The sequence below is a fragment of the Alosa pseudoharengus genome, unplaced genomic scaffold (assembly GCF_046254945.1).
Source record: "Alosa pseudoharengus isolate Yale_2024_CS ecotype anadromous, Long Island Sound unplaced genomic scaffold, YU_APseudo_1.1 YU_APseudo_1.1_scf_8, whole genome shotgun sequence".
In the NCBI taxonomy this organism is placed as follows: Eukaryota; Metazoa; Chordata; class Actinopteri; order Clupeiformes; family Clupeidae; genus Alosa; species Alosa pseudoharengus.
This window is the reverse complement of record NW_027468870.1, coordinates 27,184,998-27,199,997: the sequence shown is the minus strand read 5'-3', so window position 1 is coordinate 27,199,997 and position 15,000 is coordinate 27,184,998.

Sequence of the window (15,000 nt, the reverse complement as noted above, 5' to 3'; positions counted from 1 at the left end):
TTTTATTTTAGAATGGAAGGTGGTACCAATCTCTCATCGGAAGACCAATCCGCCCATTTTTTATATGCAGCACAATTTAACTTCCACTGCTGTCGACTTAATCTCTTTTCAGTGGCTGGAAAATCAAATCCTCTTACATTTTCAACTGGGCCCCTTGTTTTTCTCTCTCGTTTTCCCCCACAGGAGCAATTTATGATGCTTTACAACAATGATATATTAAAAAGAAACCTGCAACATATTCTAAACTAAAACCGCAGCCAAATATGGAATGGCGAAAGTCATTTGAAGGAAAGTCATTTGACCATGTATACCACGTTTCAAATGGAATATTTTTCAGTCTGGTTTACTTTTTTGAACGAGCTCCACGTCTATTACGCGTTACAGAGACCAGTCAGATGGACTTGGCTCTACTGGTTCTACTGTGCGCGTGAGCTGATGAGAACGTTGGCTCCGAAAACCACTGTGGGTTTGGTTTTCATCATCGGTTTAAACAGGGTCTATAGTATATTAAGTCGTAGACAGTGTTGTCAACCGAATGTTATGTTTTATCATCGACTGTATAGCACAGATAGGGGTTTCAGCAATAAGCCTAGCCAAAAAGGGAATTCTCTCCGTGCGCATCACTTTGAAGTGATTCGCGCGTTAGAGATTACACTGCGACCCGAATGACATTTACTCGGGAAAAAAACACAGGACCGAGCAGTGTGCTTTATCGAAGTAACTTCACTTGTCAGTCACAGTCGAGGCTGTTTTCAAATGACTGTTCCTTCTCTGGCACCGGTGTTGTTCACATTAACAATTGATATTTTCTTTACTGCCGTATATGAGTGACACTGATCACACCTGTGATAGGTCCAGAATTGAGGAGGATAATTTCGTCCATGCAGTGCAGTGCATGCAGCGAGACCACGGCAGAGATGCCTTCTGCTTAATGTGGTAAGAGACACACACCGGTATTATGTGAGATTATTGGTCATCTTTCTCTCTCTCTCTCTCTCTCTCTCTCTCTCTGTCTCTCTCTCTCTCTCTCCACCCCCACCCCCTTCCACACACACACACACTCTCTCTATCCCTTTCTCCCTGACACCGACTAACGGTGTCCCGCGGTTCCAACCTCAACCTGATGCAGCGAGTGCGTCAGCTACGCTTACACTTACCATACACACTACAATAGCGCCTCAGTATTGTTGGTGAGTTTTGTGTCTGTGCTCCGCGCGTGCGTGTGTGTCTGGGTTGGGAGGGGGTGCGCTTCCTCGTGCTATTCGCACGTGTCAATGCTGAAATAGTGAGAATTTTAAGATTTTCATCGGAAAGACATGCTAGTCGATGCTATATAGAATCCAGTGGTTTCTTAAAGGAAGATATACATTACCAGCCATAGTTTTCCCCCACTATAGCCTACTACAAAATTATACCTTGCTTTAAATTGTAAAATAAATGTTGGTATCTGGTTTGTGACAGAATCACAACGATAAAAAAAAAAATCTAAATCTATCTCCCATTAGCCCTGCGAATAGTCGGCAGAGTCTGGTACCAAGACCAGTTCATTTCAGCACCACGGACAGCTACAGCCCACTCTAGTGACGATTGCGCCTGTGCATGTCGAATTGGGGGTATGGTGAAAATAAAAACCACGGCAAAGAAAGCTGCATACTAAATATATGTGCTTGTTGCGGCGTTCATGAGCAATGCCGTAAAACCATTGAAGTGATAGCTCTGAAATCCGACTGAGCGAATTTACCGGCAAACACACAACACAGCGCAGCACATAGTTAAACACCATAGTGGTGAGAGATGCTTGTCTTGTGGAACGTCTTGTTAGACATAACTGATCATACCATCTCTGATTTGTCCTGTTGGTAACAGTGTTCTGTGCAAAAATCTTCACTAGAGTATTTACTAATGGTCCACTGGCACCACAGCACCTCTCAGTAATTCACGCCTTGGTAAATACAATAATGAGCTGTGAAAACTCATAACCACAGGAGGCTCCTGTGGTTTTTGCTTACTGAAAGCATTCCAGTCTGAAACAATGTAGCCAAAATATCTCAGTGCTTATGACACTGAAGGCTAACATTTCATCCTATCTAAATCACACTCTTGTCAAGGTCTGGAGACACCACGGGGCAATGAACAGGTCTGGATAACCCTGCCAGTTCTTTCATTTAGAAATAAGAGTATGTAAGCAGTGCTCAGTGCACACAAATATCCAATGTTTCATTCGTATCCTCTCATCTTTATTAAAGTGGCAATCTGGTGTCATAGTTAATAGTTTACCGTAAATTATAACATACTGTAGCAAAGGGGACAATAATCCTCAAAGTATTCATGGACAGGAGACCTGAAATATGCCTTGTAGTAAATATTACATTTATTGAGATTTAGATTAGATATAAATTGATATTTGGATTAAAGAGATAAAGATTCTCTACCCTTCCGTCACGTATATATGGACATACACATTATGCTCTTTTATGGCCCATGTACATGGATTTAGTGTAAATACATATATTATTTTACCTTGTGGATAGTTTTTGAATATTCAACAGGGCATTTGACTTAAGCACCATGTTCAAGTATAATCTTGCAAAGGTTGTTGTAGACTGTTAGTTGAGTGTGTTGCAGAGACAGAGGAGCACTTATTTCTACATTGTGAAAAGTATAAAATATATGACGGCATTCTTCCCCAAATTCCAAATAGGTATCCAAAATTTTCAAGATTGTGATAACAATAAAAAGGGCCCTTTAGCAGCACACTGTACCTTGAAATGCGAGGATCTGAGGGACTTTTATTACTCTATACCCACCCCCACACTGATGTATCACCCCCCCCCCGTTTTATTTATTTATTTATTTATTTATTTATTTTGAATGCTCTTATTAAACACTGTTCCCATACAGTCATGCTAATAAAGCAACTTGAAATTGAATTTGAATTTATGTCTGTGAGAGAGAAAGAGGATGTGCGTATGTGTGTGTGTGTGTGTGAGAGAGAGAGAGAGAGAGAAGGAAGATGTGTGTATGTGTATGTGTGTGTGTGCATGAGAGAGAGAGAGAGAAAGAGAGAGAGGGATTATTGTTTAAGGACGTTGATTCCATCCGATATGGAAAGGCTTTCTGCTTTCATGCATTCTGCCTGATAAATATCACATGAAAAAATAGGTCAAATGAATTTATCAGTAAAAAATAGTTAATTCTTGACTAATTCTTTATTTAAAGTTTATACCTTAAATGTCCTATATCTGTTGATTATGTCACATGGGTGGCTTCACATGCTAAACAAGGCCGTTGAGATTTATTGTTTTTGTATTGATGGGGGTCTTGGAAAGGTAAAGGTTAACATAATATATCACAGTGCTTCAGATTCCATCGATTGAACAGTGGCGCATCTGAAACGAAGCAGCCTCGATCCTGAATATAACGATTTTTTTGTTGTTCGGCAGCAGAAAGTAAATACATGGCTCTCGCCCTCCAGCATTCAAGGCAGAATAGAATCCTCTGACAAATACATTGAGCGCTGTTGGTCATATGGATTACACATAAGAAGTTCAATAGTTCATTCCACACCCAGCAGAATGGGCGCATCACAAAACTGAGGATTAATCACCATGGAGATAGTTTAGACACCTGATTCCTTTTTCTTCAAGCTTCACATTGGTATTTGAAAGTGTCTTGGAATGCCATTATGATATTTGTTTCATGTGGCCTCCATTTACAATATGATATAAAAGTGTTATTAGCTGAGGTGTATGTGATTAGTTGTATACAATATCAAATTCTGGGAGGTATTGCAATGCAAAGCAAAGCAATGCATTGTATTGTAGACATGTCATCTACTCAACAAGCTCAGTATTCATGCTGGATGAGAAAACAGTATCCTCCCGAGCACATCAAAAATTCCAAGCATATCCAATAATGTTCCACACTGCTGTCAACATAATAAACCCTTATAGAGAGGGCCACACAGCAAATACACAAGCAGACTGCAAATGACAGCTACACTCTGTGGGGGATTTACCTCTTCGTTCTCTCTCTCTCTCTCTCTCTACATGTTTTTTTCTATGTGAGGCTGGAAGTGTTGGAAAAGCTAAGGAGAGGTCCACAGAATGGTCTCTCTCTCTCTCTCTCTCTCTCTCTCTGTCTCTCTTTTCTTTCCTCTTTCCCTCTCTCACTCACTCACTCCCCCATCTCTCTCCCTCTAGTCCCCCCCCCCCTCTTTCCAAGTTTTCTCTATGTAAAGCTGAAGGTGCTGGAAAAGCCAAAGAGAGGTCCACAGTGTGGAGCTCAGGGGTGTGGAGGCAGACGGCGAAGGCACACACACACACCCACGCACATGCACATGCACACACACACACACACGTTCTCTCTGAGTCCACAGTTTACATAACACTGATTACAACCCCCGAGATTTACCAAACCAACAGCACTTGGGCTTGTGCGCATTAAAAAACCCCACTGACCATCTGTTTCTGCCACCATTCTCCATCTCTCAAAGAGGCTTGCTTCCTCCGCAGCCAGTGCCCTCTCTCACACACACAGAGACATGTGTGTTAGTATCTGAGCAGGAGGAGAAGGAGGGAAATGCGGGAACCTTGTGGCCTCTCATTATGGACTGCACGGAAACAGCATCCCTGCTTTCTTTGCCTCTCACGGTCTTAAAACGAGCATCCGTGCTTAATTCAGAGTTTAGTAGTGCACACATGTTGAAGTTGAAGTCTCTTCATTTCCATTTACTACTCCGTGTGCATACAAAAAAAATGTATACAGAGAACTCAGACAGTTAAATGTTGAGTGAGAGTAAGAGTGTAAAAGAGTTCAGAAGTTTTTTTTTAATGATTTTTTATTTCTACTGCACCATTAAAATGGGGAGGCCGTGGGGAATGACAGCTGTCAGACGCCTGCCTGAAATAGAGACGGAGAGAGTAGCAGCTCAGGTTGTTAGCGCCTAGTAATGAAACACTGGGAAAAATGACATAATCAACACCCTAACCTTTCACCACCGTCAGGCAAAAAGTGCCAGAGAGCAGCTACTTTTTCCACTCTGGTATGTGGATCTGGCCAGATCACAGCCGAATCAGGGACAGATCAGTGCCCTCGGAGCCTGTCCGGGCTGCCAGCCTTGTCACTATTCTGGGCTTGGTGGTGAGGACAAGCTCACAATGCACAGCATGGTACATCACAGCATTCCCCCCCCCCCCTCTCTCTGTCACTCTCTCTCTCTCTGTCTTACGTCTCTCTCCCCAATGGCTGCTTGTTACATCGCTCGTTTGGGAAGTGCCAACAGGTATTGTGTAGGATCCACTTCCACAGGCCTGTTTTTGGTGTCATCCGCTGCGACACCCACACACTCAGCACAATATGTGGACAGCCAAGGGAGTCGAGAGGAAACTGAACAATCAGGCCGGAAACCAGGCTTATTTCTGGGCTGCATTAACAGTGGGAGCCTATAGAATAAGCCAGGGGAGATAATCCTCAGGGTGTATGGTTACAGTAAACACAAGTTTCCTCAAAACATTACTGTTTGGGGAATATCATTAAAACTGAGGAGCTACAGTGTGTGGACTTGTGATGTGTGCACTGTTTTGACAATTCTTTGCAGTACACATACAGTTATGAATACAATTATTCAGTGAGGGATAATGCACATGACTGTCATGGGACAGTTGTCTAGTTTTGCAGCTCCTGATGTGATTATTGATGTTGATTATTCATCTTTCCAACAAAAATACAGATGGCAGGGTGACCAACAATGCTCATAAACTAGATGTACCGCAGAGCGGTACAAAATATGACCGCCGCCCAGTCCAGCACATTTTTTCCACAAAAATAAATCACGCTGAAAGGCCTATATGATTCTAACTGTCTCACTAAATTGCATTAGTCACACTCAATTCTCACTGGTATCTGCTAGACAACAAGTACCAAAACATGATTAGTTCATAGATTTCACATGTAAAATTAATTTTATACAACCCCACCCCCATCTTGCCTGTTCATAATTCTGAGAAATTCTTGAATTGTGTGCATGTGTGCGTGTACACATTTATGTTTATGTGTGTGGGTGTATGTGTGTGTGTGTGTGTGTGTGTGTGTGTGTGTGTGTGTGTGCGTGCTTGTGTGTTTGCCTGCGTATGTGTGTTTGTGCATGTGCATGTATACGTACATATGTCTACTGTGTGAGTATGTGTCATACGTAGGATTACTGTGAATGTATGTGTGTGCGTGTGTATCTGTTTATGCACATGTGTGCACATGGAATGGGTTAACATGATCCCTGGAGGCAAACATACGGAAAAAATTGGTCATCCTAGGCCCTACGGTTCTCAAGATATTCACAGAAAACTGTGTCTGCCCTACCCTCCTTTCGGGGGGTCCAGTACAGCGGGGGGGGCTACAGATCAAAACGAAAAACTACGGTTCCATGCTATCCATGTGGGGTTACATGCCCACCAAGTTTCGTGTACCCCGGTCTTTCAGTGTCCCGGGAATCCTTGTTGGTGTACGGTCACTAAATGTACACATAAATTATTTTATTGTAAGGCCCCCCATGAACGAAAGTTCACAAAACTTGGCATGCATTTGGAGGGTGTCATAATGATCCTACACTTTCAATTTCGTGCAGTTTTGACCATGTCAGCCAGAGATATTGTGATGAAAACACTTAATTTTTTGCTTTTTAATTTTTAACTAGGTGGCGTTATACATGAAATAAGTGGTAATGGGATGGGTTGACATGCCCCCTTAAGACCAACATACAAAAAAAGGTGGACCTCCTAGGCCCTAAGGTTCTCGAGATATTCACAGAAAACTGTCTCCGGCCACCTACAGGCCAGTTGGTGTATAGTAACATAAATGAATTTATTGTGTGGCCCCCCATGAACGGAATTCCACGAAACTTGGCGTGCATTCAGAGGGTGTCATAATGATCCTACACTTCCAATTTCGTGCAGTTTTGACTATGTTAGGTCACAGATACCTGTGATTACAACACCTCATTTTTACTTTTTTGTGTTCGTCTAGGTGGCGCTATACATGAAATGAGTGGTTATGGAATGGGTTGACATGGCCCCTTGAGATCAACATACAAAAAAAAAATGGTCCTCCTAAACCTTACGGTTCTCGAGATATTCACAGAAAACTGTGTCTGCCCTACCCTCCTTTCGGGGGGTGCAGTCCAGCGGGGGGGCTACAGATCAAAACGAAAAACGATGGTTCCATGCTATCCATATGGGGTTACATGCCCACCAAGTTTCGTCTACCCCGGTCTTTCAGTGTCCCGGGAATCATTGACGGAAATTTGGACATGCGAAAAAAAAAAAAAAAAAAAAATCTGACTAAACCTATATGACCGCCGCTTCGCTGTGCGGCGGTCATAATTATGTTGAGATAAAAACATTTGGATAAAAATAGTTAAAGAAAAGTTAAAGAAAAAAAAGATTAATCTGCTCAAATCAGCCTTTGCCGTTTCTACTATCTCTGAGACATCATCCTTTAATTAAAGAGATGGAATGTATGAATACTGTATATTCCAGATATTAAATTGGTCTTTCACATATCTGATAAGGTGTAAAAAAAGAAGATATTGGGTCCTCTCCTGACATTCCACACAAAACTATTTAGTTTGACCTTGTTTTAAATCATTTTGCTTCGTCAGAACTCTCTATGGTCCTGAACTTTCTCTGAACTGAGTTCAGCAGAAACTTCTCCAAACTGCATCTCCTCTGATTGGCCGCGAGCATGGTCCTATCCTGAGGAAAGAGCGGGAGTGAGAGGGGTCAGCGAGAGGGGTCAGTGTAGTGGGCGGCCCGGCCCACTTTACCTCCTCAACAGGGTCTGCTTCACCATCAGTCTGGCCCTGGTCAGAGAGCTCTGACAGACATGCAATTACCCAGGAGAAATGATGCCCACGGCGTGGGCTGACCATTCAGGCCGCTATTTCAGTCTTTTTTTCCATTTTAGCCATTGTCACCTTCAAAAAGACGGAGCTGCTGCTCTCTTATGTTGTGGATAATAGCATCTAAATAGCCACCGTCCACCAGGTAAATTGCTCCAGGAGGGGTGTACCACAGGTGTGTGTGTGTGTTGGGGGGGGGGGGGGGGGGGGGATTGTTTAGCATTGACTGAAAATGCACAAGGCTTTTGTCACATCATATTTTTTATTCATCTAGGAGCCTAAATGTAAAATCGCAATTCCCAAATGCATTAGAGTTCTTTAATCAGTCTGTGCGGTTGATGCGTTTTTTCTTAGCTTATGTGGTAGTTTGGGAGGAAATTTAAGCCTAAAAATACAACTGGCAGACAGACTGAGAGACCACTCCCTCCCTCGCTCCCTCTCCCCTCGGCCGGCTGTCTGGTTCATATCACTTTCATATCAATCCTCATCAAGCACGTCTGACCTTCAGATGACCATCACAGCCACCTGGCTGGGAGCCACCAGCCCTATTTTGCGTGGCCTGGACTAGACCTTCGCTTGCTGCCTTGTGCTGGGAGACCGTGTCCTTCATAAGCACACACATGTGCGTGTACACACACACAGAGACACACACACACGCACGCACACACACACACACACACATACAGTACACACACACACACACAAAGAGACCACCTCTCTCTCTCTCCATACCTTGTTTAAGAAGATAAATGGGAAGGGTGTTAGAGCGGAAGGGTGAACATGTGAGAGTGCCAAGGGCCCATGGGAAGCTGAGGTGCAGCAGAGGGAGGCAGAACCGGAGGATGTCTGAGACGGAGGGAGCAGAGACACGACAAGAGAGAGAGAGAGAGAGAGAGAGAGAGAGAGAGAGAGAGAGAGAGGAGGTCAGGCAGGAAGCCAATGATTCCGGTGCTGGGCCTCTTATGTGCCAGATCTGCCAAAGCAGCCGGCATTCTTTATTACAGATTACAGTAAATCCGTCAGGATGGGAGTTTTGAACATTCTCATAAAATAATGTGTTCATCAACAATGTAATGTTAAAAAAAATGCTATCTCCGATTAACCCCACTCAGACAGTCTTCAGAACTTTCATTCTACATTCAACATTCTACTGATGTTACGGTAGTGGCTGAAGGGTCCAAAAGGGTTGAAATTGGTTAGCTAGCTCACTAGCTAGTTCTAAGAGTACACAAGTACACTCTCTCTCTCTCTCTCTCTCTCTCAAAGGAAGCAGACTCAGTCCTGCTGTTCACTCTTAGATCCATAATCCATTCCAGAGTGCTCAAGCACCAGAAATGCGTCATCATGTGCTTTGCATAAACGCGCAGCTGAACCCGCCTCTCAAATAATCTCAAAGTGCACTTAATGAACACTTGCTCCACACTTGTGCTAAGATTACAGCCTCGGATAAGTGCATAGAGCCTAGAGCCAGCCTCATTAGATACGTCCCCAAAATGTGCTAAAGTGCATTACCTATGGTGTGTGTGATCGGACGAAACATTTAATTGGTCTACACTTAATGAAATACACGTGTGTGCTTCCCTTGTCTCATTAATAAAGCTGAAAGAGGCCTACATCATATTCTGCATATTGATTTCAATTATGTTTATTCTTTACATAATCTCTCAATTAGTTGTAATGAATTGTTTTATGAATTTACCAATAGTTCCACGCCTTTGCCACTATATTTAGCAACTTCTTATTAAGGCAGGGGTTTAGTTATCAAAAATGGTGTAAATCCAGAGATGCAAATGATCATATTAACTCTATCAGTTGTTGCTATCTAGCTCCACAGCTACACTTGCTTAAAAGGCCTTCCACCAGAGAGAAGTTGAGAGGTTGAAAGAAGTTGAGAAGTTGAAAGGCCTTCCACCAGAGAGAAGTTGAGAGCGCTACTTTCAAGTCTCTTAATCCTCCACCACCAACATCAACTACTTCTATGTTTGCAGATGACTTTGCAACATTTTTTACTGAAAAAGTTTCTAAGATTAGTGCCCCATTCAATGAGCCTTTAAAAACGGCATTACCCCGTATAGACATGGTAATGTTGGATTTTTCTCTCCTCTTAATGAGGAAGAAGTTTCTTAACTTATTCAGCAATGTCGTCCAAAACATGCCCTCAGTGTGTCTTGAACTAGGTATCAACGTTTCACAACCTCACCACAGGTGTACCTCAGAGATCAGTACTTGAGCCCCTTTTGTTCTCCATTCATACCACTTCCTTCGGTGAGATCATTTACTCCAATGGATTTGCCTATCACTGTTATGCGGATGCAACTCGACTGTATCTGTCTTTCCCACCTGATGACGCTACTATTTCTGCTTGGATTTCTGCATGCTTCAGGGATATTTCTCTCATTGTCTGAATGAAAGATCGACACCCTCAGCTCAATCTCTCCAAAAATGAGCCTCTGGTTTTCTGAGTTAATACAGCTATTCCCCAACAGGTAAGCATCCAGCTTGGTTCATCTTCACTGACCCCAGCTGAAACCGCACATAACTTGGGTGTCACAGATGATGACTGATTTAATTGCTCTGAGCATGTAGCCTCAGTCACAGAGGCATGTCGATTTAATACAATATTTGGAAAATCAGATCTTTTCTATCACAATATGCCACACAACTTCTTGTGCAGGCCATGGCTCTTTCCAAACTGGACTACTGTAATGCATTTTTGGCTGGCCTACCTGCTTGTCATTATTCTGTATATATATTTAGGCTACATGACTTCACTTGAAACTTAATTTGAATGTTAATGTAATGTTTATTGATGTCATTGTAAGTCTCTTCGGACAAAAGCATCCACCAAGAACCATAAACATAATTTGGTGATGAATTCTCTCCTTTTAGGATCCTGACTTCTGTGCCTTTTTGATTCATCACTTTAGTAGTAGCTTGGAGGCCTTTATAGAGTACCTGAGTTCCTACTTGTGTCAATCTGTATCTCTGTTTGCATAGCTGCCATCATACAATTATCACATAGCCATTGGAAAAGTTGGGAAGTATCTGTGGTATAACTCATGCTCCGGTACAGGCCCTCAGTACCGTCTGAGGAATAGGAATGAAATGCATGTGAGTCATTTCTAAATTGGAAGGTCATTTAATGGCATTTGATGTCATTGTAAATCGCCAGCATAACAACTATAAGCATAAACATAAGGTAAACATAAAACTGGAGGACATTATGTGGAACCACATTAGTGTTTTGTCTCCTGTTGCCTTTTCTCAGTATTGTTGAGTATGGTTCGTCAACATCAATAGTGCCTCTATTGTATGCTGCATTCAGCTAGTGTGCTTAGCAACCACATTGCCATTTCAGCTCTGATGACGTTCATCTACTTATTGATTTGAAATAAAATGTTCTATGTGCAGGCAGAATTTATGTAAAATACACATAAAAACATATATAAGGTATGTCTTCTACATGGTATACTAACAGGATCTATTTATATTGCGTTGACTTATGTGGGTTATGTATAACAAACAAACTACTGAACTGATATATAAAAATGATTTGGTATACTGTAGCACAGAAATAAACTGTACTGGATCTCCTCCCAAAACCCAGTGACAGTTTGTTTCCAGAATACACTTCCTGTCCTCCCACATCCACATACAGCCGCTATGCAACAACAAACAACAACAACAAACAAGCAAAGTGATCATGTCTTTGACAAAGCCACCGTCACCGTAGGCATTTGCTCAAAAGATTCCCCTCAACCACACCAAAATGTCCTTATGAAGACACTGTGTCCCCTGGAATAATTAAAATGCCAATGTCTAATTCATTTACCATCCGGGAGCCCATTGTGTGGTGGTGATTATGTTAGATTAACTTGACTGTCTTGATGAAAAGGGTCAAATCCTGGAACAAAGACTGGACCAGGTTGTCAGGCCATTTATTCCCTCCTAAAAAGGCTTGTAGGGAGTCACATGCACATTAGGCATTTGAATGATGAGGCGGTCCGCTTGAGCGGGCAGGTAAGGCCTAAGAATCTGCATTAGCCGATGCCTGCGCAGATATTTTATGGATCGTTCCCGCGCCATTCCTCATCGGGGCAGTGAGAGCCACTGAACCAGCCTGGCCATTCCTCTCCTGTATGAGGGATGTGTATCTCCCAGCCCACCTCATAGCCACCTCCCAACACCACCACCACCACCATCACTCATTGACACAAAAGCCACTGGCTTTGTCTAGCTCTCTCTCTCTCCCTCTCTCTCTCTCCCACAGTTGTCACTTGGAAACTTCTGAGCTGCACAATTTTAAGAACTTGTCGGGGGCTGGGGCTTGATAAGTCACTCTTTTTGACAGTGCCACATGGCGTTGATGGTTCTAGGTTGCCTCCTTTCTACCGCACTCTTTTTAAAATCTGGGGCATGTTTAATGTTCAAATGCAGGGGGCAACAACTTCCTTACACTGGCTTCTACAAGAACCTGTGGTTGGCGGCGCAAGAATGGACATTTCCTCATCCGATTTCCCTTCACTCCAGAGGAGGTTTCTTGATTCGAAGATTGTGGCATTAAAGGGCAGGGTCAGACTTTCGGAACGTTAGGAGGTATGCTGCCTCCATTGGACTAAGGTCTCTTCGTGTGGCCACACAACTCCTGGATAAGTGGTGCACTACATGCAATGCGGATGACCGTACATTACTTGGGGATTATTGCTCAGGAATGGTGCGGCCTGATGTGTTTGATGACTTTCCTGCATCGGTACTTTCACCTATTCTGGATGAGGGTGCTGGCCTGCTCTTGTCAGGCATAACCACTGTTGGGTTGAGTGTTGCCACGGGGAAACAGTTTTATCTTGCTTGTGTGAAAGTGTTTAATAAGAAGTGTTTAATGAGCAGGGTTGACACACCCTGATGAGCTGTTTTTTTAATGAGTTCTCCCCAGAGACTTTCATTCTTGGTTTCAGATATCAAAAAAGAAGACAAAATGAATGTAAACTGTTGAATTTTATTCTGGGTGAATTCCTGCTCTTGTCAAGGCCAGAGTCTTAATTGATTTCCGGTTTTACAAACTCATGCAGAATCTTGAATCTTTTGAGGCTGTGTGGTGCTGCAGACAGGCACTGTGTTCCATCATTGATTTTGTATAGGATAAAAATGATGTTAAAAGAATTAAAAGGACTACAGATTGTGACTAAAGTGCAAATTGTCACTTTAGTCACAATCTGTAGTCCTTTTAATTCTTTTAACATCATTTTTATCCTATACAAAAGTTCAATTGTGTGAATCAATGTTTTTGTAAACCAATAAAGAATGAGTTAAAATCTCTCTCTCTCTCTCTCTCTCTCTATATATATATATATATATATATATATACACAGTATATATATATATATATATCCCTACCATCACCACTTGTCGACACCAAAGACACTCTCTCGGCCTAGCTCTCTCTTTCGCTCTCTGTCTCTCTCTCTATTGCACACTCTCTCTCTACTCCCCCCCACGAGTCATCGTCACCAAAGACACTCTCTCTCTACTCCCCCCCACGACTAATCATCACCAAAGACACTCTCTCGGCCTTGTGTTCTCTTTCACTCTCTCTCTCTCTATCATTCACTCTTTCTCTATACCCCCACCACCACGACTAATCATCACCAAAGACATTCTCATGGCCGAGCTCACTCTTTCACTCTATCTTCCACCATCGTCACCAAAGCCACTCGGACTAACCCTCACATTCTCTATCAATCTCTCTCTCTACCCCCCCCACCCACTGTCATCAAAGCCAATCCCCATCTCTCTCTCTCTCTCTGTCCTTAATAATAATGCTAAACACACATTTAGAGATGGGAATGGAGGACATCTGTATAGTCTCTGCAGACACACTGCACCCCCATGCCACCACTTCCACTCTCTCCCTCCCTCTCTCTCTCCCTCTCTCTCTCTCTCTCTCTCTATCTCTCCCTCTCGTTCTCTCTCTCTCATTCTCATCCTCTTTCCCTCCATCTCCCCCTTCTCCTTTCAATAAAACTAAACACATTCAGTTATGACAGAAGTGGAGACATCTCTATAGTCTCTGAAGACGTGCTCTCTCTCACTCTCACATTCTCTCTCTTTCAAACACATACTCACACACATACACTTTTCTTCTATCCATCTCTTCAAACTCCTTTTAACAAAGCTATCCACATCTTTAGTGAATGAGGATGAGCGACATCTATCACCGATCCTCACCATCTCACCTTTCTCCATTTTATAAAGCTACACACACACACACACAAACACACACGCACACACACACACACACACACACACACACACACACACACACACGGCAGAAGAGGAGGACATCTCATGGTACTATAGAGTAAGGCTTGATGCTGGGAGCAGCAGTGGAGGCTTTTTGGCTTTTTCACACCCAGCCGAGTCCATGGTCAGCCAGTCACTCAGCTCCAGAGGGGCAGAGGAGAGACAAGAGAGACCCATACATAAGCAGACCAGTACCGTCCAACTGCAGAGATGAGAGGACCAGAGTGAAAACAAGGAGAAGAGAGGAGAGGATGACTGTAGAGAAGTGGACAGAGGGAATGAAATGAGAAAAGGAGAGAGAAAGGAAAGGAGTGGAGGATAGTGGAGAAGAGGATAGAAGAGAAGAGAAGAGAGAAGGAGAGAGGAGAGGAAGCTTATTTTAGAGAGATTACCTCTACACACATTGAATTGGCACACAAGCCCCCAAACACTTGTGCCAAAAGAAGTGTGACTACTATGGGTTTGTGTCCATGGGGAGGCTCAGTTCCTCTTAATTGTCTGTGTGTTTGTGTGTGTACATGTATGTGTGTGTGTGTGTAAATCTGTAAGAATGTGAGTGTGTGTGGGTGTGTATCTGTGTGTGCAAGTGTGTGTATCTGTGCTTGTGTAAGGTTGTGTCCTTGTGAGTGAGTGAGTGAGTGTGTGTGCGCGACTCAGTGGAAGAGGGACTGTGTGGTGGAGTGATTGTCAGTGTTTTTTATATATCTAAAAGAGAAAGAGGCAGAGCGAACAGCTGGGAGAGGTGTTAGAATTCCAATTCCAAACTTATCTCAGGCAGATGGAGTCGCGCGCCCGCGGCGCTTTGT